Source organism: Canis lupus, chromosome 34 (genome assembly GCF_003254725.2).
Source record: "Canis lupus dingo isolate Sandy chromosome 34, ASM325472v2, whole genome shotgun sequence".
Taxonomy (NCBI): domain Eukaryota; kingdom Metazoa; phylum Chordata; class Mammalia; order Carnivora; family Canidae; genus Canis; species Canis lupus.
The window spans coordinates 20,291,095-20,318,305 of record NC_064276.1 but is presented as its reverse complement, the minus strand read 5'-3'; the positions used below and the strand labels follow the sequence as shown (position 1 = coordinate 20,318,305).

General features: G+C 44.7%; 1 long non-coding RNA gene across 1 annotated transcript; it reads left to right on the top strand.

The window, feature by feature from the left end:
• The first annotated feature begins 1,085 nt into the window (after positions 1–1,085).
• Positions 1,086–22,429, top strand: LOC112645815 (uncharacterized). Its single transcript, XR_003127270.3, has 3 exons — positions 1,086–1,376; positions 21,448–21,538; positions 22,130–22,429. It is a non-coding gene; the product is annotated as an uncharacterized LOC112645815 (long non-coding RNA).
• Positions 22,430–27,211: the final 4,782 nt, after the last annotated feature.

Genomic DNA, 27,211 nt, shown 5'->3' with positions numbered 1-27,211 from the left:
AACATTCAAATGAAATTCTTTACTGAGCACCTACTAAATACCAGGATCCATTTTTAGACATGACAAAGGATCCAGAGGTCAGTCATAGCTCCTGCTTCCAAAAGGAGAGATAGGGAAAACCACTACAACACCATGCAGAATATGAAGATGGTCACACATTCAGAAAGACTTCAAATGAAGGAGAAGTGGCACTCAGTTGGGAGCTCACAGAAGGCTGTGATGACTTGAGATAGAGAACAATCGTGCCCATCATCTTTGTTACTATGGTTACTATTATAACCAACTTTAACTGAGCTCTTACCATGTTCAAGGTACTGTGTTAAACCCTTGAATAGTATCATAGTTCCTCTTCATGAAAGCCCGTACCTCTTAGATAGCATCATTTTGTAGATAAAGAACATGAGGCTTAGAGAGGTTAAATAACTTTCCCAAGGCCACCCAGCTAATAGAAGATTAGAGCCCATTGTAGAAACCATACTCAGGTAGGAGGGTGAGATATTCTTACTATAGGATAAACAATGACAGCTTGGAGTGGCAAAGCACTGCATAGTTTTGTTTGGACAGGGCAGCTACGGGGTTAAGATGATTGGGACTTAGGGCCAGTGAGGAGCTTGACCTTGTCCTGGAGGCTGCAGAGAGATGGAGAATCTGAGCAGGACAATGGCACAATGAGAAGCTGGCTTCAACTTAGCAGCAAGTGCAGGTGGGATGACAGCCAGTGGTTGGGCTGAGAGACTCGGCTATAGGATGGGAGTTAGGGATGTCGGGGTGGGGGGTGGTGAGGGGGAGAGGAGCAACTTGAGCCTGAACACCTGTCCATAATTTCCCTGCTGTCACCATCAAGGCATAGTAAACAGAGAATAAGGTGTCTGAAGACAGCCTGTGATCCTCTGAGGTGCTGCAGGCATCTGGGATGCTTTCCTGTCGCTCAGGTCCATGACAGGCACCAGTGCAGTGACTGGCACTCTTTCCTCATCCACATTGAGCAGAGCATCCTCCAAATTCAGGCCTTTTGTACACATCCAACTCGTACCCTTTCTCCATCACTCTCTTGTCTCTGCTCCCAACCCCTCAAAGCAGCAGAACCAAATGAATCACAGAGTTCTTTTAATGGAATCCGGCTCTGAAGGAGAATGCCTGAGTGGAAACAAAGAGAGGATTCTGAGTCCCCACTCACCATCAAGAGATCAAACGGCAGGTGGATCACAGAGACACAAGGTGGAGGGCAGGCCGTGAAGAGCCGGCAATGACCAGCACAGTGATTTCTGACCTAAGCCCTGTTGAGACTGCAAGTGGGCACAGTCTCCATTCCCAGTTCCTGAGAAGCTTCCTGCAATGACTTTGGCTAAAGCCACAGGGATCCTTGCCTCAGCCAGGTGAGTTACACCTCTGCAACCATTTTCTCCTTAGTGCTTCCCAAGAGCTGTTTTGTCATCTAAGAGCGGCACAGGATGAGATTTCCAGATCCACCTATCCCAGCATGGAATGCCATCACCACCGTAGAAAAATAAAGGGGCTCCTAGAGACTCTTTAATTCAATCTGACAGTGCCCAGAGTGGGAGTATAACTGATTGAGACTCACGGAAGGTCCTGTCTTCTTAGTGTATTAATTATAGAAACATCTGTGCCAGGCACTATTCTAAGCACTTTGTAAGTTATTAACTTATTCAGTTCTCATAACAGTCCTGTAAGGTAAGTACGTTTGGTCCATTTTACTGATGAGAAAATGAGGCACAGTGATGTGAAGTAGGTTGGCCAAGGCCTCCGGTAGAGGCTAGAACCAGAACTGAGCCTCGGTAGTTTGGCTCCCAGGTCCAAACTCTGCACCTCAACATCTGGTTACTTTTTATTCTAATTTCCAAGTTAAGACTCAGGCACGCCCACAAGAGAAAGGGAGATCAGAGCAAATCATTTCTAAAGTTGCACCAGGCTCTAACACTTTGTGATTCAGTGGAATCAGCAAGTGGTTAGGGCTTGGGCTGTGAGTTATTAGTGGGCTGTTGTGACACAAATCCCCTACGTCTGTTAATTTCACTGAGTTTGGGCATTGGCTTGCCACCACCCTGACTGTGAATTGGGTGGATCTACCGACCCACTGCGGGGCCCCAGATCTTCACACAGGGACTCGCAGATATCGCACCTGTTTGCCACCTCTACCCAGTGGGATTGTGAAAACAGTGCTCAATCGAAGCAAAGAAGTGAGATGGGGAAGTAACCATGAAGATTTGGACTGCAAGGGTACAGTGATTCAGCGAGATGTGGCCGACAGGAAAGACTTGGCCCTAAGTGCTGGCCATGGAGTCAGAGGCTTCAGTTTCCTTAGCAAGGAGGGTGAGGCAGATGATTGGCTGTTGGCAATGGGGTTACTTGAGTGGAAGAAATATAATCTTTCTAGTGGCCCAAATAAGAAAGGCTCTGTATGGAAATACAAGCTCAAATTTCCTAGTTTGTTTAAACATTCAAATGGGATATAGCTAAATTCATGTGTGGATTCCGTGCTGGGAAGGTAGTAGATGTAGTGGAAAGAACACTGGCCTGGTACCGGGGCACCTGGGTTCCAACCCTGCATCTGCTCTTAACTAGGCGAGAGGCATTCAGTGAATCACGGTCCCCCCTTGGCCTCGAGTCACCTGTAAGGGTGACTATTGAGTGCCTGCCATGCTGGGAACTGTTCTCAGAGCTTGAGTCCTATTACCCTGATTTTCATTGTGGTTCCATGAGGGAGGCACTATGATTACTGTCATTACCCAGAGGAGGAAGAGGAGTCTCAGACAGACAGCCTAAGTTACCCAAGGTCATACACTGGGCTGTGGAGCTGGGAACTGTTCTTGGGGAGTTCAACCATCTCCCATGTTCTGAGACACAAACCTATACTACCCTTGTCCTTACGGAGAGAGGGTCAGCCTCTCTGGATATACTATTTTGAATATTTGTGCTAACTATGGTCCTTCTAGGAGCAGTGGAGGGCTTTGTTCAGCACAGGACTCTCGACTGAGCCAGTCTCTGCTCCCACATTTGTTTCAGCAAAGTCTGGATGGTCAGTTCCCCACAGATAGGGTTCCTCATTATAATCCTCGGTGATAAGCACTGTGCCTGACCCACAGTAGGTGCTCAATTAATATTTATTAAAAGGATGTATAGAAGAAGAGTTGAAAGTGGTGGAGCAGAGGAGCAGTTGAAGAGATGGGTAATATGAGAGAAGCAGAATTGAATCAGCTCCGTGGGGTGTGAGCTGGTCCAGACATTCTGAAAGCTAGAGATCTTCACTAGGAGTTAAGATTTTGGTTTTTATTTAATTCGTAAAAAGATAAATAAAATAAAATAATAATAATTTGTAAAATTTCTTTTAAAGATTTATTTATTTGAGAGAGAGAGTGAGAGTGTGAGAGAGCAAGCGGGAGCAGCAGAGAGAGAGGAAGAGAGAAACTCTAAGTAGACTCCGTGCTGAGCATGGAGCCTGATGCAGACCTTGGTCTCATGTCCCTGAGATCATGACCTGAGCTGAAACCAAGAGTCAGGTGCTTAACCCACTGCACCAGCCAGGCGCCAATGGCTTCTGGATTAAAAGCCACGATGTGGCATGTGATCACTCTGTAACAAACTCTCCACGGATGGAGGTGTCTACTGAAGCCTGCCCAACAGGGTCTGCCTGCTTTAGAAGGGTCTTGAGAGTGGGGCCCTCTTCTTCTTGCTGTCAGGGATGACTTGGGGAGCCCCTCAGCTGCTCAGGGCTGGGCTTTCCTCCTCTCCCTAACTTCCCCTCTACCCAGTTGGGGTTGGGACTCTTATGTCCCTTCTCAGGTCCCCACCGGAGCTTTCCTTTCTTTGTAGGGAGCATATCAAGCTCTGTTCTTTTGTGCCACCTGCTGCCCATCACGCCTTACCTGTGCCCTCTGGATCCCATCCTCTGCTAAGTGTCATTTATCTTTACTCAGATGAACACCCCTGATGGTGTGCTCTTGGGTATTCATGTGCTTTACCCTGGGCAACTAATCACACTTTCTAGTGTCCTGGAAGACATGGTAAATGATGGGACTTTTCCAGACTGGGACAGGTTTATAAGGGAAAGATTGCTATTAACTGTAATGAACACCACCACTGGTACAATTGACAAGATATTTCCTCATCCTTTGTCTCACTGACTCTCGTGTGTGAGGGGAAAGGACAGTGGGGGCGCACCACAAGGCCGCAAGAGGACACCTTGTGGTCCCATCTCTGCCAACAACTGTGCCACCTCTTTCTCACTTCTTCTTTTAATATGGCAGAAAGTTGACACAGTGATTCTGGGGCTTCTTTGGCTTTAACCTGTCTCAAGTCCAGGTATTAGGAGCTGGGTTTTATAGAGCGCGAATGAAGCATGGGTGGTCCAGGCCATTTGGACTCCACAGCATTCTTACATGATTGCCTCACGTGGTGTTCTTACCACATTCTCACATCCTTACCTTACATGGCTTCTCAGTGTGTGAGGTGCTGACCTGTCCTGGGACAGGCAGCACTTGCAGTTGCAGGCAAGGCACAGAGACTCAGAGACATTAAATGTACTGCCTGGGGTCACACAAAGCAAAATGGAGGAACTGGGAGTTAAACCCAGGTTTGATGGCCACCAACCCTTCCTGTGGGGCTGAATGGGGCCTCTTGGGAGCTATTAGTCTGCTGTGTGTGTGTGTGTGTGTGTGTGTGTGTGCGCGCTCCCTTGAGACTCAGGGCCAGATTGGTCCGAGGGAGTGACTGTTGGGCTCTGGGGTAACTCTACTCTGGGAGGACCTGGCTATTGTTGCCTCCTCAAAATCTAACCTCTCAGACTCCGCCCTTCTTCCACCCTCATCGAAACCAATTTCTTGCCTATAGTAGCTGCGTGCCTGGTGTTCTCTATTTGACCTTCCAAATCCATCCTCCTCCTTCTCTATCCCCTGTCTTTGGGAGGCTGACCTTGTGGAGATCAGTAGGTTCCCATGCTCTCTGGCTTCTGGTTGGACTCACTAATTAGGTGATCAGAGGGTAGGAAGAGCGAGAAGTGAGGATCTGTCTTTCCATATCCCCCTCTCTGCTGGCTATATGTTAGCAGTGACTACATGTTACTCCCAAAGGCCATAGCTCCTATTGGTAGGCCTCTCCTGCAGCTTCCCAGCATGGCTGCTGGATTCTGGGAACCGCCTCTCCCTTTGTCCTTTCAGATGGGAGACCGGTAGCAGCTGCCAGGTGTTGTTAGCCCCAGTGTGCATCACCATCTCTTGGTTTTCCCTAACCCTGCCCACACCTGTATAAATTATGCTTTAATTAATCTGTCTTTGGTCACCCTCTCTTGAGCATGTCCTCTGCTTCATTCCAGGACTGTGACTGATACGACACGTCTCAATCTTCCTTGCTTCCAGTCTTCCATTTTTTATAAAGCACTTCTGACTACAAGCTTTCAACATGAAAGTCTGCAGATATTGCTCCTCACAATATTTAATCAGAAAACCAAACAAAGCTAGCAGGAGAAGCAAAAGTTTGGATTTGTATGGGGGTCCTGTAAAGGGCACTGAGTTTGGACCCAGAGACTGAAGACCCAATGTTGCTACTTACCAGCTTTGTCATCATGCCAGGTCACTTGGCCCTTCCTTTACATACAATAAGAATCATGTTTGCTTATCATTCCCATAAGCCTCTTGGGAAGATCAATGAGGCAATTGCCAGTGGAAGTGGCTTTCTGAGCATTAGGTGTTACTGTTGTTGTTTTTATCATATGCCAGCATATGGACAAAATCCTCAAAAGGCCATGTGCTTCATTTTCCAATGCACTCAGATTTCTCTGTCGCCTCTGTGCCTCCTGGATTAGAAGAGCTGGCATTTTTGGAATCCAAGATTGAGGTCCAGGGAGGATTGGCCAAGCATGGTCCCACATGAGCAGAGCTAAAAATACCTTTGACTTCAGTGGGAGCATCTCAGTCCCAAGGGGCTGGGCCTAAGGGACAGGGACTGTGTGAGGAAAATGACTTCCATCGTTCATCTGCTGGGGTTATGAGAGGGCAGGGAGAAAGGGGCTGTCACAGGCCATCCTTTTCAAGAGCCAGTGGGAACTCTGACTTGATCCCTCTGTGTATTAAGGTGGTGGGTGGGTTGGAGAGGATTTACCTTAACCCTTTGTACTTCTCTGTTAGAATGATATGGCTTAGAACTCTTCCTCATGGCCACACCTCTCAGGAATGATCCCAGACTGCCTTGTAGAGATGGTAGGCACCCAGAGCCAGAGGGAAGTAAGGAGGAGGTAATCCTAAAATCTTGATTTGGAGTTGATTGCAGAAGCGGAGTTCAATCCAGAGAAGGAGAATCTAATCTAGAAGCTTTGGTTTAAGATTTCCCGGGGTAAGGTATGGGGAGACTCAATGTCTCAATGTCAGATCAGTGGTTTTGCAAGCCAATTCTTAGAGTTCTAGACCTTTGCTATTTCCAGTATGGTCCATGGATTACCAGCATCAACGTCAACAGGGTCCTTACCCCAGACTTCTAAGTCAAATCTGCATTTTCACCAGATCTACCAAAGATTCACGTGGACATTAAAGTCTGAGAAGCACTATTTTACAGTCCCTCTGAAAAGCCTGAGGAGGTCACCCATAGGTGTTCTCTGGCTATATATACGGGGTCCCAAAAAAGGTAACATGTAAAAAAGGGGTCCGCTGATGTTTGTGAAAGAAGAAAAAGGTCGAAATCAATGTGGTCTTTCCCTCCCTTTGGTAGAAAAGGAAATTGTGCTGAGATTAAGACTCTGTTCTCCACCTCTCCTTCCAAGGCCTGACCCTTGCCCTCCTGCCATTCCCCTGAGCTCTTTGGAGGTCTAGCACAAGCCTGCCACAGAAGATGCTCCATAAATCAGTGGCCATGTCAGGAGACCAGTGGAACCTCACAATATTTCCCAAGTCGGCAGCTCCCAGCTCTGGGGATCTAGCCTTGACATGGCTGCCTTGAAGGCACTAAGGACAAAACAGTAGCTTGCCATGAGCTGAGAGTTTAGGGCTCAGCTTAGTTCTTTGAAAAGAGAAGACAGAAGCTTCTCTGGTGCGGAGCTTCCTCCTCTGTAGGTAGAATTATGCAGGGAACTTCGTGTTTGTTGTATGAGGAACAGCCTGGCAGGAGCTGAGAAGAGATAAGTCTACTTCCAGCTGGGATCTGGGCACAGCCTCAAGGTAGCAGGTTTTCAGGATTTCCAGCGGGAATGCTTGGCGGCCCACAGCAATATCTTTTGGGTTTCAGTTTGCTGCAATTATAAATATCTGTGATTTGCATTTCCTTTCCACCCTACCCTAGAGGATATCAATGCATTCTGCTATTACTTCCCCCCGCCCCACCCTCACACAGGTCCCTTATAGGCAACATTCATGGCTTCCATTGTACAGAAGGAGAAACTGAGGTTCCCCACAAATGGGTTCCAACCACATCTGGGCTGATCTGGAACTGGTAAACTCTCAGAAGAAAGAAGTCCCTTAGAGTCCTATGAACATCAGTCCCAGACTTCCTGGCTTGAACTCTAGCCCCTCTTCATCCTGCATCCTACCCTCAGCCCAGACTGTCTATCCCTTTTGACCTTCCCTGAACCCATGGTTCCCCTAGTTATGTGACATGTGCCCTTCTCTACCCTCCTGTCTCTACACCACCAGATACACATCTGTGTCTTTCTCTGGCAACACAACTGTCCTTCTTGATTAGAGCTGTCTGACTGTGTGTCTCCCCCCACCCTCACCTTTGCCAGCCTTCAAAATCTCAAAGGAAAGGGTGTGTGTCAGTCCCCCTGGTTCCAGCACAGTGCCATCGTCAGAAAATGCTCATGCGGTGATGAAGAGGAAGACAGAACCTATGAGCTGGAGGATGAAGCAGAGAGACAGTGTGTATTTCATAGACTTTCCTGAGTGAAAGGAGCATTGCACAGTTCTAATACTTAGCAGGAGCCATGCAAAAAGGATATGGAGCAGAGGAGGCAGCTCCCTGATGAATAGTATCCCTGTGGTTTAAAAAGGCTCTACACGAACCTGGCACTCGCTGATGACTAAAGACACTTGACTTATCTGAGTTTCAGGTTCTTTTTTATTTGACCTGAAAGTGAGGATACTGAGATTATTTCCCACCTAGGGTTGGGTTGTTATGAGGACCAAATAAGGTGTGGTGTATGTAAATATTTATTGGAGAATTGGCACCTCAAAGCCCCTGATACTTGTCAGCTGCTAGCAAGTAGGGGGAATCAACCTTTCTTCTCCTATGGAGACCACTGATGCCCGAGGAAAAGCAAGAAGGGCAATAGGCAATCCCACATTTGGATCTGAGTCTTTCTTTTGAGGACATGAATGCCCTGGACCTTAGGAAATGACCATCTAAGATTTTAAACATAATTTTTCATAGAAATGGGGTCTGATCCAATCCACACTGAATTCTTCCTTAGTTCCGATTATGGAACTTTTTACCAGTAATGTAGAGGTTAAGCAAGCCCAGTCTCCAGGCCAGTGGTTTCCACTCTGGCTTCAGTTTGGAGAATCAGGGATGTGGAGTGGAAGAAGGTCTGGCTTGTGATCCTCAAGATCTGGATTCATCCTCTGACTCACCTTGAGACCATAGACCATTCAGTCTTTCCCTTTGTGCTTTGGTTTCTTCTTCATTTGCCCAAGGAGGAGACTGATCTAGATGCTTCATATGGCCAGTCATCTTAGATCTGATGTGGAAAACAGGACCCCACAGCCATCCTTTCTGGGCATCTGTATTTTTTTTTTCTCTCTATCTCTACCTGTCCTAATGAATGGGATCAGAGTTGAATGTGAATGAGAATGTGAATGAGAATTTACATATTCATAGTGGTTCCATACTCACCTTATTCTAGCTTCACCAACAGCTCGATGGGGGCAAATAAGGTGAATGTCATAATTCCTCTTTTATAGACAACAAATCTGAGGCTCAGAAAGAGAAAGAGACTCAAGGTCAATTTGCTCATAGAGACAAAGCAGTGCCTTTGCATTTCCAGTCCTGGTTTTCTCTGCCAGCAGCTCCCAGGACCAGAGGTAGAGACACACCTGGGTAGGTTCCCCGGGCTCAAATGAGTCTTTCTTGGTTCCACCCAATCTCGCTTCCTTGCCCAGGCTCTGACATCTTAGTCCTCACTCAGTCTTCTCCTAGGAGAGGGATGTAGAGAAGCTGAGTCCTCTAAGGGCTGCATTTTACCCCTCTGCACATCCTCCCTCATCCCGAGCTATAGCCCTTGTCGGGGTCTCAATGTCTGACTGAACATCCACGGGAGGCCACGGGAGACTTAGCGCAATTATCCTCAGAGTACGCAGAGGACGAGACATGCACAGGAGCAACATAGGCCAAGTGTGACAGTGAGACTACTGGGCTGCACGGTTGACCTGCTCTGATGGGTTGAAGACAAGTAATTGGGCAGAAAGTCATGCACCTGGAAGATAAAAAGATAAGCTTCCAAAGAGGGGGTGGGGAAGGTCTTATGACGTCTGCCATGAAAATGGGTGTATGAGTTATTGAGGAGAATTAGTCAAGGAGATTTGGAGGCATTTAAGCATCTCTGTTGAAATATTTCTCACTCCCATTCTTTCCCTCCTCGTTCACTGCCACCACCCTCTCGCTTCTCACCCAGAAGGTTGCAAACGCCTCTCAACCCGTCGCCCTGCTCCCGTCTCTCCTGCTCTGTTCCACCCCCACAGGGATCTCACCTACCTGTTGAGCCATACGTCTCCACCTGAGCATGTGGCGCTGCAGATGAGTGAACTACTCACACTGCCTGCTCCTGTACTTTTCCATCTCCGGGCTCTGCTGGTGTGGTGGTGTGGTTTTTTTACCCCCCTCTGCTTAACTACCCCTGGGAGTGCAAATCCCCCTTCATTCTTTCAGGACCACTTCAATGCTACTTCCCCCTAGGACGTCTTTCCTGGTCCTGCCCTTTCCCCTCTCCCACTGGAGTGACCCCTCACGCCTGAGCGTATATCATACCTGATGGGCTGGACTCCTCTGTTATTACCGTCTACCTGGTATTCTAATGATTTCTTTGCGTGTCTTATCTCCCCTCCCAGACTGAGATCACCTTGCAGTCGGGGAAAGGGATCATTTTCAAGTTTGTATTCCTCAGTGTCTTGGCTGCTTTTTAGTTATTTGATGAATTAATAAAGACAGAAGCGAATGATTGCTTGCTGGGACAGGAGACAGAAGAGCTCCAGCTTCTAAGCTTCAAATAGGGTCCACCATTAAACCAAGCTAAACTGATGGTGTTGTGGTGAGGGAAATGCAAATAAATATACTCAAAGAAAGGTGAACCAGAAAGAAAAGAGCCTGGTACAGGAGCGCAACCCAGGGGACCAGGAAAATAGGAACGAGGGAAACAACAGTGTTTGTTTTATGCCTGGTAACAGGAGGAGTCAACAGAAGCTGGACGAAGCATCTTAGGGTGGGACCAGATGAATCATAAGGCTTCCAATTAACCCTTAAATGGCCTCATATGTCTTCCCCACAGTAGAAACATGGAAAGAAAACTGCTTAACACACTACTGACCATCAAGAGTTATTGAATTCATTCACATGTTAGTATTTACCTTGAGTCAGTCCAGTGAAGAATATTAACGTGGGCAAGATACAATTCTTGCTCCCTAAAAGTTCACAGTCTACTTGGTAAAAGATGGCATGGTAGCAAATAATCGTGACAGAGAACCTTGTCAAATGTGTGCATGTGTGTAAGAATGTGTATAACATGTGCCATGGCCCTCTAGAAGAGGCAACAGGTAATTTTAAGTTAGGGAAGGGAGAAGCAAAGACAGGGATGCAGAAGATGCTTTGGAGAACACATTCGTGAAGCAGAGGCTTCCAGAATGAGCCAGGTTCTTATTGGTCTCCAGAAGTTGTGTGTGACAAGGTGTTAAAGCCGGGAGGTTGTGCAAGGCAGGCAAACCTGACTGGGTCAGGGAACAGGGGACTACAATGCTGAGTTAGGGAGCAAGGCTGGCCTGTCTTTTCCAAGACCAATGGGTACTGAATGATCAGTGTTTAGGTCTTAGAATAACTAAAAAAAGCCCCGCAGTTGTGTGTGTGTGTGTGTGTGCGTGTGTGTGTGTGTGTGTGTATGGTGAGCAGGAAGGCTAAATAAAACTGTGAAAAGGAAAACCCTATTGGCAAATGGAAAGCACTTCCTCCTTATTCAAACTGAGTCTACCTGTTGTAGGTGGAAGGCAGGATTGAGTCCCTAAGGGAGGGAGGTCAGATTGGAAAGGGAGTCTCACTTTAGCCACTCTTGGCCTAAGGAAAGTGAAAGGCTGAAGAGAATGTGAAAAATGAGGACCTTTTTACTTTTGGCAGACTGTGTTTATTCATAGCCTCATCTGCATAGGTAAATGGGAGCGGTCAGCAGAACAGCTGCACTGCTAGAATGCTCTAGCAGCGGCAGTGGTGGGGAGTCCCCAAAGCCACTCTGAGCTACCAGTGTGCTGCTCGTGCCTAAGTACGGAAGAAAAGAGGGAATAACGTGATGAGAGATTGTCAGAGAGGAAAGGGACCTGGTGTCATGTTGGCTAACTCCTTTCTCTTAATGTGGGGGAACTAAAGTCAGGGGAGGAATGGGCTTATCCACGGTCCCACAGTCAGTGACTATTGGGATGTTGGCCAGAACACGTCTCCTGACTTGAGGGCCAGTGCTGCTTTCTATCCCCTTGCAAGATGGAGGTGGAAAAAAAGGACCCATGTGGGTGAAGAGTGCCTGAGTACCCCTGGGTACCCCCATGGGACATGCTGGCCCTTGTTCCTGACCAGCTCATCTTTCAGGTCAGCTTCTGTCTTTATTCTGCTCATTGTCCGAGCCAATATTCTGCTGGGGCCACAGGAACAACTCTAGGGGAACTATGTCCTCCATAAGAGAGACATTCACAGTTTCCATGAATTGGGCAACCTGGCTTTGTTTTTTTAAGTTTAGTGAGATCTTTTAAATCTCTCTAATGTTGCTTTTGAGGGCAGAAAACTTACAGTCATCTTTTACGTGTGAAGGATTTGAATGGCAAAAAGATGAACATTAAGAAATGTATGCTTGTTCCACAAATTTAACTTTGTTTTCAAGAGATGTTTTTTAAGTTTTTTTTAAAAAAGTTATTTATTTAAGGTGGGGGGAGAACACAGAGGGAAAGGGAGAAGCAGACTCCCCGCTGAGCAGAGAGCCCAATGCGGGTCTTGATCCCAGGACCTCAAGATCATGACCTTAGCCAAAGGCAAATGTTTAACCAACTAAGCCACCCAGGTGCCCTTGTATTTCAAAGAGATTAACCCCAGTTTTATTTTAGGTTTTTAAGGTGATTAAGCTGGGAGACAGCTATGCTCTACTAAGAGCGCTAACCTTGATATCAGAAAGCCTGGTTGCAATCTCCAGCTCTGCTGTTTCCAAACACTTTTTAAAATTTTTATCATCAAGTCAATTTATCTCTTTGAGTCTCAATTTCTTTATCTTTAAGATGGGGATATTAAAATCTACTTTATTAATTTGCCTATTTAAATTCATTGAACAGGGGACGCTTGGGTGGCTCAGCGGTTGAGCGCCTGCCTTCAGCTCAGGGTGTGATCCTGGAGTCCCAGGATCGAGTCCCACATTAGGCTCCCTGCCTGGAGCCTGCTCCTCCCTCTGCCTGTGGCTCTTCCCCTCTCCGTGTCTCTCATGAATAAATAAATACAATCTTTAAAAAATAAATTCATTGAACAGATATTTTTTGAGCTTCTATTACATGCCAGGTGATGCTCTTGAGAGTGAGATAAAATCATGCCCGAGACAGCTGAAGTCCCTGTTCCCTCAGAATTTGTATTATATAAACTCTAATAAAGATTAAATGGGATAGCATGTGTTCATAAGCTTAGCACAGTGCCTGGCAGGTAGTAGCTGCTTAATAAATTACAAAGTCAGAACTCTCACAACCTCAGGTGCGAGAGGAGCTGTTCTAGTTTTAGTGGAGCCATTAGCCAGCTGGGAGACCTTGGAAATCTCTGGAAACCTAAGTGCTTTCCAGCACCGCTCCTTAGCTAGTGTGACCTTCTTGAGCACAAATGTCTGGGGATCTGCTATGTTTCAATGTTCTACGGTTTTTCATAGACAAGAAACCTCGCTCATGTAATTTCCACAGATATAGGGTCAATATCCAGGTCACTGACCCCCCCAAAATATCTATCAAATGGTCCTTGTCCCATGGATCAGGTTCAAGATCTGAAACTAAATTTCAAACTGTTCCTTCATTGCTTGCTTTCTACTCATTAACTTGCCTCTGGCTATCAGTAAGCAGCTTAGCTGAAAATGAACAAAATTCTGATGAAATCTGCTCTGTCCTTAGATGAACCTACTTTCACAGGGAATGGGGGTGGGGGAGTTAGTGACTAATAATCATGGTCAACGAAATTTCTACCCAATTGTATTGGTTCATCTGAAGGGTAACTGGTAAAACTCCTTTCCAAGGACGGTATGTTGAAGGGAGTTTCAGAAGTGGATTTGGGTGTCAGAATCACCACCACTGGTTAATTAAGTTCAAGCCAGAGAATTGTAGACACAAAGGAGAATAAACAGCGTTTTGTTCAACCTCTTTAATCCTACAGTTAAGAGAACTGTGGTCCATTATCCACAACAGCAGAGACATGGAAGCACCCTAAGTGCCCATCAACAGATGAATAAAGACAATGTAGTATTTATATACAATGGAGTATTTTTCAGCCAGAAGAAAGAAAGAAATCTTGCCATTTGTGACAACATGGAATGACCTTGAGGGCATTATGCTAAGGAAAATAAGTCAGACACGGAAGGACAAATACTGTATGATCTCAGTTGTATGTGCAATCTTTTAAAAGTGCCAATTCATAAAAACAGAGACTGGAGTTTGGGGGATGGGAGAAAAGGGGAGGTGTTGGTCAGAGTATAAACTTCCAGTTCTAAAACAAGTAAGTTCTGAAGATCTACTGTACAGCATAGTGATTATAGTTAATACTGTATTATATACTTGAAAGTTGCTAAGAGACTAGATCTTAAATGTCCTCCCCACAAAAAAGGAATGATAATTATGTGATGTGATAACAGGTGTTAGCTTACGCTATGGTGGTAATCACTTTGTGATATATAAGTGTACGGAGTCAGCACCTCAAACTTACACAATACTATATGTCAATTATACCTCAATATAGCTGGGAAACAGGGTGCATGGGGGGGGGAAGAGGGTAAATTTGGTGTTGGACTTACTGAGTATAAATTGTCCGTTTGGTATGAAAATAAAGATATCTAAGAGGCAATTAAAAATGACTGAAGGAAAGAGAAGGAGGGGGATATTAAGAGAGGGTGGGGGGAGAGAAGGGAGAGAGAGAACATTGTCGTCTAGAAAAGTGTGGTCTCTGCCCTCTAATATCCACCTGCTAATTGGTAGCAGATACAGTAACACAGTCTTTATATAAAAAGTCGCAGAACCCAACTAGAACCTAGGTCTCCTAATTTCCAGCCAGTACTTGTTCCTTTAGCCTTCTCACAGCTGGACATGCCACAGTATATTCTTTTTTCAGAATTTTGAAAATCGCCCTAAAATAGTTGTTGGCTAAATATGATCTCTCTGCTCATGACATTGACTTCAACCACTAATTGAGGTATTTAAATGTGGCTCTTCACTCCAGGAGTTCAGAGCAGGATGTAAATACCTGAAGGGGTGTAAAAAGGAAGACTCTTCAGATTTATTGTGTGAAATCTCAAAGGCAGAGATAGAGCCAATGCGGATATAATAAACAGAAGGAAGTATTATTTAAACCTAAGAAAAGAGGGATGCCTGGGTGGCTCAGAGGTTGAGCGTCTGCCTTTGGCTCAGGGCATGATCCCGGTCTCGGGATCAAGTCCCACATCGGGCTCCCTGCAAGGAGCCTGCCTCTCCCTCTATGTCTCTGTCTCTCTCTCTCTGTGTCTCTCATGAGTAAATAAATGCAATCTTAACAAAAATAATAATAAAAAAACTAAGAAAGACCATTTTGTTGTGCAAAGCTGTCAATAGCTGGAATGATTTGCCCTGAGGGAGTGAGCTCTTGATCACTAGAAGTGAGCAAGTGCATATCCATGAGGTAGCAGTTTGGGTCAGGTGACTCTAAGATCTCACATGTCTTTAATAAACCCATGAGTAATTTATGAGTATTTATGGCAACCAAATAATTCTTTCTTAAACCCTTTTGTGCCTCTGCACCCCCAAACAGTTACTATCTCTTGGTTCAAAAGTTTGCTCTCTACTATGTAATGTAATACTTCTTTTTATTTCCTTTAAACGATGGGGTAAGGGAGGCTGGGAAAGTTCTGTTTTTCTGAGATTTGCTGGTTAAGCACATAGCTCCATTCTATCAAGTTATTGTCAAATCTCTCCGGTCTTCTATTTTTTTTTAATATTTTATTTTATTATTTATTCATGGGACAGAGAGAGAGAGAGAGAGAGAGAGAGAGGCAGCAAGAGAAGCAGGCTGCATGCAGGGAGCCCGACGTGGGACTTGATCCCGGGTCTCCAGGATCATGCCCTGGGCTGAAGGTGGTGCTAAACGGCTGAGACACTGGGGCTGCCCAAGTCTTCCCTTTTTTTGATTAAGAAAATCTAATCTTGTTGTCTATCCTTATACCAACAAGCTCTGTCATATTGATGATTTGAATAATTCTTTGTCTTTCCCCTGCTTCCCCCAATTCCACTGAGTTCTTCTTGAAGGTCCACGAATAGAACCACTACATTTCTCCTGAGCCCACACACTGCTTTCATTTGAACGGGGGATAAGGCCTTTCCATCTGATTACCATACTCACTCTGGTGAGACCCAACATTCCCACCAGCACCTCAGCAGCAGCAGCTCCCAGAGTTCAGTCAGAGCTGATCTCAGTTTCTGCCCTGCCACTTACTATGTGTGACCCTGGACAAGTCATTTCCTTTGCAAAAAAGAGGAAAACGATACTTTAAAAAATTGCTAAGAGACTCAAGAAAGTATGTTCAGTACCTGGTTATGTAAGTGAAAGGTAATAAACCTAAATGCATTTCCTGAATTGTGATACACCGAGTCTATCATTCTATAGAGACGAGTATAGTTTATACTCAAGAGCAGTGCTTTGTATTTGCCCAAACTTAAGCTTTGTTGTGACTTTTTGGTATTCTCCTGAGTGCTCTATGTCCTGAGATTTAAAATCAAGGGACTCCAGTTTGTATTCTTTCTCAGTGACTTATTAGCTCTATGATTTCGGGTCATTAACATCTCTAAGTCCATTTCCTCTACTGTAACACTGAGATAATAGAAATACTTGACCTGAAAACACAGGCTTTGAACTCAAATCCACTCAGGATTTGATCCTAGCTTCATCAGTTTCTAGCTCTCTGACTGTGGATGAGTGGCTTAATCTTGCTTGGTTTTCTAATATAGATAGAGAAAATAAAACACCCACTTCAAAGAATCATTGCCATAGTTCAACGAAACAACCATGCACAGCATCTAAGATAGCCCCTGGGGGTCACACACCACATTCTTAACAATTAATTGTGTTCCTCCCCAAATCACAGAGTTATCCAAATGTTTTGCAACTTCTGAAGGAGTGGGCAGATAGTAGAAGCTATTGTTTTTTTGTGCTGTTTCTTTACCTCGAAGCAATACCATGTAGTGGAAAGAGCATTAGATTTAAAGTCCAACTGGGATTGAAATGATGAAAGCTTTGATTAAACACTCCGCTCTCTGAGGCTTGGGTTCCTGGTCTCAAAGAGGAACAATGGAGTGTGCCTGGGTGGCTCAGTTGGTTAAGGGTCTGCCTTTGGCTCAAGTCATGATCTCAGGGTCCTGGGATGAAGCCCCATGCTTCTCCCTCTTGTGCTCCCCCTGCTTGTGCTCTCTCTCTCTCTCAAATAAATAAATGAAATCCTTAAAAAAATCAAATAGGGGCAGTAGACCTTTCTCTGCATATCTCACAGGGGCACCTTGAGCATCTGACAAAATACTAATGATGAAACCAGTAAGGTCTGAAAAGGAGGCACCATGATAACTAGAAATGTTCAGTGACATTTATAAAAGTGGAGGTTTCCCTACTTAGTGTCCCTTTTTCCATGTCTTTAATTAAAACATGGATGAAGGAAAACCCAATCCGTGGTTTCTACTTTCTGGAGACCCCTTAGTTAATAATACTCTCTATCTAAGGAGGATATAACAATAGTATCGTATTATTTTCTATGATCCTTGTCAAAAATGATGTAGTACCATGCCAACCAATTCTGGAATCAAGCTGATCTTCAATGTGAAAGTCCAGCCACAGACATCTTGAATCTATGAAGAAAATGGAAAGCACTGTGTTTCAAGAGTTCCCTCCTTAGATCCTAGCCCTAATCCTTTTTAAATTTTTATTTAAATTCAATTAACATATAGTGTATTATTAGTTTTAGAGATAGAGTTCAGTGATTAATTAGTTGCATATAACACCCAGTGCTCATTCTATCAAGTGCTTAGTCCCAATCTCTTAAGAGAATGTTGATTGGTAAACGTATTTCTGTTTGTTTGTTTGTTTGTTTGTTTTTTACCCCATAATAGCTTATGGGGTAAAATGTTTCCTACATTTCCATGATCCTAGAATCCTGGATTCCAAACATGACAGTCAGATTCAACATCTTGTGATTCCCAGGCAACTCCTCACAGGGATGGAAAGCCTATTGGCAGTATGACATTCCCTCTGGGTCAGTGACCATTTATGAGAGGATGTACAGTCTGAACAAGAGCTCCACATTTCCACCCATGACTTACTTCAGAATTCTGGGGTTAAAAACCATCTGATTTGTTTAGTTAGGCTGCCCATTCCATTTAGTTGGTAGGTGGTGGGGAGGAGCCACATAGCATGGAGCCTTGACTTGAGAGGCAAGAGATTTGAACTCTTGATCCAAATATGCTACTGATTTGTTGGATAAACTTGAGAAAGTCATTTTTCTCTATGGCTCAGAACTTGAAGGAGTTGGATGAAATGATATCTAATGTCCCTTCCAGTGCTGTCATTCTGTGATTCAAAACATGCCATCACGCATAGTTCTTTGTGGCAAAGTCCTTAAAGAGAAATGCCGGGGTCGTGGAAACATCTGATAATGCAATTCCTTTTCCTCACCAGCATTCTGAGGCTCTCCTCCAAATAAATTCTGAACACCCCTAATTAAGCATAGAGGCTCCGTGGAAGTTGGCAACTAGAATGGCAACTGAGACCAGGCAACAGGTCAAAGGGGGTATGGGAAAACCATTTGTATTGATTTTCTATTTGTCAAATAAATTGCAAAAATACCCATTAATGAAATTGAGTAAAAATGAAAAGGGGGTAGATATTGCCTTGCTTGTTTCACAATGCTGGCCCGAGACTGTGAAGGCCTCATGTAGAAGAGGCTTGAACTATAGAGTCTGCCGAGTTCCATCCCGATGGTGTTCTCCTGCTGCATGACCTTGGGCAGGTCTAGCTCCCTCTTTAAGCCCTTATTTTCTCCATCTGCTAATGAGCATCTTGGACCAAGGCAGTGTTTCTCAAAGTGTAACGTTCATGTGAATCATCCAGAGATCTTGTGAGAATGCAGATTCTGATTCTGTGCATCTGGAATGGGTCCTCAGATTCGAACAAGCTCCTAGGTGCCACTGCTACTGCTGGCCCTTCACCCATTGACAAGCAGAGAGCTAGATTATTTTTAAGGTCTCTCTCACTTTTTTTTTTTTTTTTTTTTTACTGCGAATCCCCCCACCATGATGCAAATAGTCCCCAGTACTAGGGTTGGAAGCAGAATAGGAAAAGCTTTTTAGAAGGCATGCCCTCTAGATCAAAATACCTTTTTATTGTAGACAAGTAAGAATAGCATTTCTAAGCCTGGGCTTAAGCAAGAGGGAAGGTGGGCACTGGTACGGAGATAGGGTCTGAAGCCTGAGGCAGTGTGAATAGATACTAATGCTTGAAAGGCAAGGAGAGGAGCGATGCAGAAAGTTGACTTGAGGCAGGTAGAAAAGTCAGGGAACAACCGTCCGCAGAAACCATGGATGACGGTGTTGGAAATAGTCACAGAAAAGCAACAAAGAGCTTAATGCTAATTCTGCAGAGATGCATGGTTGGCCCTGCATTTTACAGAGACTATCTCTGTACCCTCACAGCATTCCTGCGAAGCTTCAGAGCAACATTAGGGCTCTCCCCATCATGAGAGGGAACTGGGAGGACGGAGGAGGGCATGAAGGCTGAGTGTCCTCAGAGACAGGAGCCCCTGGGGTCAGTAGATAGAGCCTCGGCAGTGACATCCCAGTGACTGGCCTGGGGCCTGGCGTGTCTCCACACACACTTGGGCTTACCCTGCTCAGGTTCTCCCCATGTCACCCCTTTGGAGCCACCCGTGGGCAGCGGTGTGGGGGAAGGAAAGTATTTCAGCACAACCTCGGTTTCACTTCCTGCCTTGAACACAGAGAGTCAAATATAAATATCAACCTCAGCAGCTGCTACTCTCACCCCTCTTCTCGCTATTACTCCCAAGGCCCAGCTCACAAGGCAGGGTGCCTGCAGCCTGTCACTTTCCCCTGGTCCCATCGCCCTTGCACCAGGCCGGCCAGGTGGGTGCCTGGGGCAGAAATGAATCACAACCACTCTCTGACTCTCCAGCCAGCCGTGCCGGGTGGCCCGCGCCTCACTGAGCGGGGGAGGCTGTCCTGACCAGTGGCCCACGTTAATCAAATTAAACCTCATTTACGGACCTGACAGGCCGTCAGCCCATCTGGAGAGGCCACAGAATGCACGGTCAGCACTCGTGCTCTTGGAGTCGGGGCGGGTTCATGTGTGTATATCTATCCCAGGAAATGAACTAAAATCACCAAACTTTGAATGTGTCTTAAGTCAGGAAGGCCGTGTGGCGTGATAGAGTAGGCTGGAGTGGAAGACCAAAGATGGGCTCAAGTCTCCATCATGCCATGAACGGATAAAACCTTCTACTCATCTTCAACCATAAGAACTCCTCTTTGAACACTGGCTCGTTTTTGGCTTACTTATTTTATTTCTTCAGATGTTATTTAAAAAACAAAACAAAATCCAAGGCATGTATGCGTAATCCTCCTGGTGCTCAATTTCTTCATCTTTAAAATAATGACACGAGCCTTGCTTCTCTTCTAGGGTTGTTATAAGGAATGTAGGAGATGTGTGATGTCTCCTTCTTTGCCTACTGAACACGCTGATTGACTTGTAACAGTGTGTGCCAGTGTGCATGAGTGTGTGTATGTGTGTGGATAAAAGAGATTAGCAAATTGAAAAGTATTACTCTGAACTCTTTTAATTACTCTATGTCTTAACAATGGTACAGCCATGGCCATCTTAGACACAGAAAAGCTCAGGGGTTGGTAAAATGGTTTCACTGGACTCTTGAAACAGTCATTAGAAAGCAGTGTTTGGGGATCTCAACATCTATGTGTTAACAGATCAAATGTTGTCAAAATATTAGGCTCATTCTCCTTCTTGATCCACTTATGGCCCAACTAGATATTTGTGACTTATTATGAAATACCAAAGACAGATTACTAAGCAGTTTATTCAGTATGAACCATTAAACAAATTATATATATGCTTTGACAAAAAAAGACTAAAAAAGGATGGATGTTCAATAAAATACTAACTACTGGTATAATCTCTGGATGGTAATATTTGGGTCGTTTGAAGTTCTTTCTTCATGATCTCTTTTTTATCATCCAAACTGGATATAATAACATCAGAGACATGTGTCTCTTAAAGAACACAGATTTTTGGAGTTCTTTGTTTTCTCCTTTTCCTTAAACACACGTGTCAGGTGTCCAGTAGAAGGAAACACAGGCAACAGAGCTGAAACAGGTCATCATGGATCCAAGCAGAATAAGGCTCTGGAGTTAATTATTTTCCTAAAATCTGATTCTCAAGAGTAAGTGATTGATTCCCATGTTTGTCAGTCTTTCATTTATTCACCCATCCTGCCATTATTCATTCACTTGGTCATCAAATAGTTATTGGACTGTTATGCAGTGTTGAGGGTGGGGAGTAGCATGGACTGGTTGTCAGCAGATTGAGGTTCAAGTTCTACTACCACGTCTCTGAGGCCTTGAGTCCTTAGTCCCTTTGGGCCACCTGCGGCTCCCTACTCTGTAAAATGGGACTCATGATAAGCATGAAAGCTCTTTGAGAACTCCACAGTGCTGAGCAGGGAAGGAGTTTCTGTAAAGTGCCAAACACTATGCCAACAGCCAACAGTGCAAGACAGAAAGGTAAGTCATATGGAACCTGTGCTCTTGAGAAGTTTGCGCTAGTGCAGTCTGCTGGCTCAATGCCAAATCCAGCAATATAGGGCATGGGAAGAATGTCTTCACTGGACGCCAGGAAACTTGCATGCAAGTTTAGTCTGGGCTGCTGACGTGATGTGTGACTATGAGCTACTCAATCTTCCCCTCTGACTCTTGATTTTTTATCTCTCCCATAAAGGAATTACTGAGCCTGATTATCTCCAAGGCACCTGCCAGCTTGGACATTCTATGAAACGAGCAAAATTAGGAAAAATGTGAAGCATGTTAAGGTATCCATCATAAGCTGATGTGCATCACATACTGGTTTCTGTTTGTACAGCAAAGACACGGGAACATTTTAGGCAGCACTGACCTAGCACAGGGCAGGTCTTAAGTCTGTTGCTATTGGTCCATAAAGTGAATCTGGGTAGGGGAGGCAGAAGGAAGGAGCAGTGGGGAGCCCTTGGTGATAGCCGGGAGCCCAGGGTCTAGGGATAGCTCAGTCAGTGACTGGGTAGTGACATTCATCTATCACCTATTCATTTGTTCATTTATTTGGGGGGCATTTATAGTGCACCTATTATGTGTGTTAGGCACTGAGTTAGACATTTGAGATAATAAGATGTGTAGGACAGAGTTTATTAGACTATGTTTTTCCTGAAAGCCAGAGTCTTGCCCTATTTCTCCAGTGCCTGAATATGACCCTATCTTGAGGAGCGAGTACACTAGTGGGTTTTTAGAAAAATAATTTCCTTTCCTGGAACTCAGTGTTCTCACTTATAAAATGGTTTGAGGGGCCGGGGATGGGACTTAATGATGTCCAAGATCCCTTCTCACTTGATTGTTTTGTTCTGCTGTTACATTTATTTGGTGTCCTGCAGTGAAGAAGGTTTGCACACAAAGATGGAGCAAAAAGTCACAGAACAATCTGCAGCAGAGGTAAACTGCAAGCACCAAGCCTCCTACAGGAGTGTGCGATGCCAGTAAATCGCACTGATCCAGGCTGGGAGCAAGATGCTGTGTCTGAACACCCTCGGGCCAGAGAAGCAGAAGCTCTGAGTTCCTGTCACCACCACCCCCCACCCCGCCCCCTGCTTTTACCTGTCACCCCAACTCTCTGGGGATAGCAGCACCTACCTCACATATTACTGTGATGATTAAATGTGAAAACACATATGAAAGGTCTTTGTAAACTCTGAAGTGCTTTATACATGGAAAATAGAATTAATATTCATGAAGGAGGAAGAAATAAAAGGGCACCTCAAAGAATGAATAGGCACTACCTAGGTGAATAGCTGTGTGTCAGACACTGAAGTGCGCACTTCATAAAAATCAGTCATGTAACCCTCCTGACACGAGTGAGGTAGGGGCTATTATTTTTTCCCCCTCTACAGATGAAAAAACTGTCCCAGGGAGTTTAAGGAGCTCACTTGGGGTCACCCCGCAAGTAAGTGGCAAAGCTAGGGCTCACACCCGGAGTGGCTAGCTGCAGAATCTGTGCTTTTAACCAATGTGTCCTTCGGCCACCCCGCATGGAAAAATGTTTTCTAATCCAAGTTAATTCCAGCCAATAAACTTGCCCTGAGAGCCAGACTGGGCACTGGGCAATGATGATGAAGACACAGAAGCATAAGCCAATAAGGAAAGACTCCAAGGAATAAGGAAATAGATACCACAAATATGACTGGCATTGGAATAATGTAAAGAAAAATGTGGAGATGGAAAAGAGGAGGAGTGTTCCAGAGGCTATGCATGTAACAGACTAAGGAACTAAGTAGTGGATAAAGAGAAGTTCAAGGTAAGGTTAAGAAGGAGAGGTTTCGGAGCCTGGTGGTGAAGGATCTTGAATGCCAGGGTGAAATGAGTGGAGTTTAGCCTGGAGTCGATAGGGAAGTATGAAGCGTTTTGGAGCAGGTGAGTGGTGCATCAAAAGTGGAATTTTAAGAGAGTTAAGCTAATAAAACAGAATAAAGCCATTTTTCTTGGACCAGGCACGATTACCATAGTCTGTGGACTAGTAAAGATAAAGTTAGATCAAAGTTAATTTTTCAAGTTGGACCTCTTTGGGAAAAGGGGATGAAATTTCAGGGATTTAGGACATCATTGATACTCAAAATGGTGAATAATGGAGAGCTGGTCCCAGTCAGGACTGATGTGTTCCCATCCCATGATTGACTGTCTTCACTTCCTTGTTGGAGTGGAGTCCTCTGATGGACCCCTCCAGTGATGGGGAATCTTTACTCCATGAAGCAGGCTGTTATCTTTGGACAGCTCCAACTGCAAGAATGAATCTTTGTTTTGTTTTATTTTATTTTTCTCTTTTCCTTTCCTTTCCTTTGCTTTTCTGATTATTTAACCACAAGTGCTCACACTGTTTTATTCAAATTTAAGCATTTCTTTATCTCATATCACCATGTTGGTAACCCCCACAGCCTCAAACCTGTCCTAGTTGTCAACAAGGGAACTTTGTGGGGGGTCTGAAGGAGTGGGATCCAGGAATGAGCGGGGAAACCTCATAGATCATCCCTACCACCACCAGTGCCACTGGGTACCAGGCAGTGAGATTCTCAAGTGGGTTAGACAAGTCTCCTGCTTCTGAGGGGCTCACTTGCTGGAGAGCAGATAAAAAGAGTGAGCAAAAAAATGTGTAAAGAATCTGCAGTGTATACATAGGAGACCCTTCCCCAGTCTAAGCTCCAGGGGATCAGGACCGCATCTGGTTTTTTCACACACTGTACCCTTAGTGTGTAGAATGAGGCCTGGCATGCTCTCAACAAATATTTATGGAATGAATAAATGAATGAGTGAATGAATAAGTATCTGATAACATCTGATCTAAAACCATAACAAGGTTCTTCTGACCATCAACTTACTACTTCACTCACTATAACCCGGTGATCCCTATTTTGTAAGGTCCCCTGTGAGGCTTATCTTAGCAGATAGATATTAACCCATTGGGAATAGGCACAAAGGCATCTACTGCTTTATGTGACAACACTGCCCATCCCCGCACTGACTCCTTGACCACATGTTGAATCAACAGGAGACCGACTTGTTGAGTGAACTTGAGCAAGTCACTTAACCTCTCTGAACGTCAGGTTCTTATCCCTTAAAGCAAGGGAGTATCATGTCTGGTTCACATAATGGTTACGTATTCAAGCTGCAGAAGAGCTTGATCTCAGGGAGAGAGCATCCAAATTAAATTGACAGGCCTCTTTCCTGAGGCGGCTTGCTCTTTTCAGAACTTCAAACTCGAAGGTCAGCCCTAGGGGAACAGCTGACATTAGAGGGGCATTTGAACCTGTGAACTTTTGCCTTAAAAGTAAGAGTTCAACTCTCCCCACGTTCTCTCTGGTGCTGTAATGCTGGCCGAAGGTGGCTGCCACACTCTGTGGACGACCGACCGGAAACCCCAAATTGGGTTTGCATCTATCTAGCCGAGGTGCCTTCCTCAGCTCCACCTCCAGATGTTCCATGGGGGTTTGAGGTGTGGTGGAGGAGTTAACAGAGCCTGCTGTCTCTCTGACACAGGCGAGTGTGTGCACCCGCATGCACGAGAGAGCCGGGGGCGGGAGTGTCCCAGCCTGTTTCTGTAAAAGTGTGCCGCAGACAGCTACAGGTCTCGCCAGGCAGAAGGAAAGTGCTTCTGTAATCACAAGAAAGAGGCTTCCCCATCTTCTCTCTGAGACTGTTTGCAGACCATTTCTTTTTCAGCACACTGCCAAGCTTTTCCCCCACATCAATAATATTTCAATGACTTTTACAAACTCGCTTGCCTGCTTTTTAATAAGCAGGGCTTTGCATTGGTGGTACATGTGCAAGGTCTGACCTTTTCATAGGAAAAAACATTCATAACCGAAGCCTATATATAGAAGCTTAAGACTGGAGCAGATAAAGATGTAGGTCATATGACTTTTTTGTGTGCGAAGCATAATGCAAGAGGGATGCAGTAGACAATTCAAAACTCATGAAATACTGCCACTGGCTTGAGCCCTCCTAATATTTATCAAAGGCTTTAAATAATGACTTTGTTTTCAACTGGGAATTATAATGCCACCTTCTATCCCTGAGCACGGGAATTTTTTCCACAGGGCAAATTGACTTAGTTTAAAAATATATTGCACTATCTAGTTAACTCCTAACTATTCCTGCTGAAGGAAAGAACGGAGGCCATAAAAATGCATTCAGTGAACAAACACTTAAAATAATGTGATAGATAATCAAAAGATCTGATGTGTGTCACTCACCAGAGGAAGACATTTCGCCAGGCCCACCATTACCCGAGTGAACATAAACTAAATTCCTCAGCATTCAAGGCTAACATGACCTGGAAGGTGCCTGCCTTTCCAAAAATCCCCTCAACACCATTTTTATACTTTTTGTTCCAATATATCTTACAGGTGTATGCCTCCATGTTCCTTTATTTATGCCTTTGCTCCCTTTACTCTCTCTTCTTGGGACACCCTTTCCCAGACCTGTCTGGGAAAAACATGGCCAAGTCTATTCTGAAATCTATGGCTCACACGTAAAGGCCATGAATCCCCCTTCTCTTCCTTTCCTGCCTTTCCCAAGCTCTTTGCTTTTTCACGAGCTGATTATAACTTGCTCTGGACTATGCCTACTTGGTGTTCATGTCTTTTTTAAATAGGTTTTAAACATTTATTTATTTATTTATTTATTTATTTATTTATTTATTTATTTATGGGAGAGAGAGAGAGAGAGAGAGAGAACCAGCATGCAGCAGAGGGAAAGGGAGAACAGGACTCCCTGCTGAGTAGGGAGCCTGATGTGGGGCTCGATCCCAGGACTTCAGGATCAGGACCTGAGCAGAAGGCAGATGCTTAACTGACTGAGCCATCCAGGCTGTTCATGTCTTATATCCTATTCTACTAGACCATGAACTCATAGAGGGTGGGGCAAGAATAATGTTTGAGGCACCCTTTACCAGCCTTAGGTGTAATACTTATTACTGGAGACGACATACAATAGAAAGCACCTGTAAAATACATTCCTGTAAAATGTTTATTAAGTGAGAGAATCTGGCTTTGGGAAGCACTAATAGTGGTTTGGTGAGCATTTATTGTGTGTAGCCACTCTGCTAAGCATTATCTCATTTAAGCATCAGTAGTGAACCCATGATGTTACTGTTACTATGTCATCTTCCAGAGTTGAAAAAAAAACAACAACAAAAGCTCAAAGAAATTCAAAACCTCAGCCAACATTACATAGTTGGCAGAAAAATAGGCCAGAGTTCAAACTCAGATCTGTAGGGGTCAGAGTTCTGCTGGGAGCTGCCTTTTTCCAGCTTATAAGAGCTGATTGCTAAATTAACAGGAACTTTTGTGGGGCACCTGGGTGGCTCAGTTGATTAAGTGTCTGACTTCAACTCAGGTTAAGATCTCAGGTTCCTGGGATCTAGCCCTACATCAGGCTCCATGCTCAATGAGGAGTCTGCTTGAGATTTATTCTCTCTCCCTCTCCCTTTGCCCCTCCCCTCCGTGTGTGCACTTGCCCTCTCTCTCAAATAAATACATAAAATCTTTAAAAAAAAAACAAATTAATTATAGGAATTTTGTGAACTGGTTGAAAGGACGGCTGTTACTAAATATTAAATCATGTAAACATACAAATGAATTTTAGTAAAAGCAATGGTAATAAATACTCAAAATTCACCACTTCCTACTTATTTTACGACATTCTATTGTATATGCTCTTGAGGTCATCAGTATTTCTTGTATCTGTATGTTAGAAATATCCCATCGTGGTGTGCTGCTGTGCATCTCTATCGAACTCTGCATTTGGTCAGGTGGCACGACTAGTGTGAATGTGGCCACTATGGGAATATTTATACAGAGAATATTGGAAAGCACAACAAACGCGGGCTTCCCCTCACCATAGCCCTCCCCCTGTAGAGCCGCTCGTTAAGCATTTACCAGCACACCGCTGGCCTGGCCCCAAAGTCG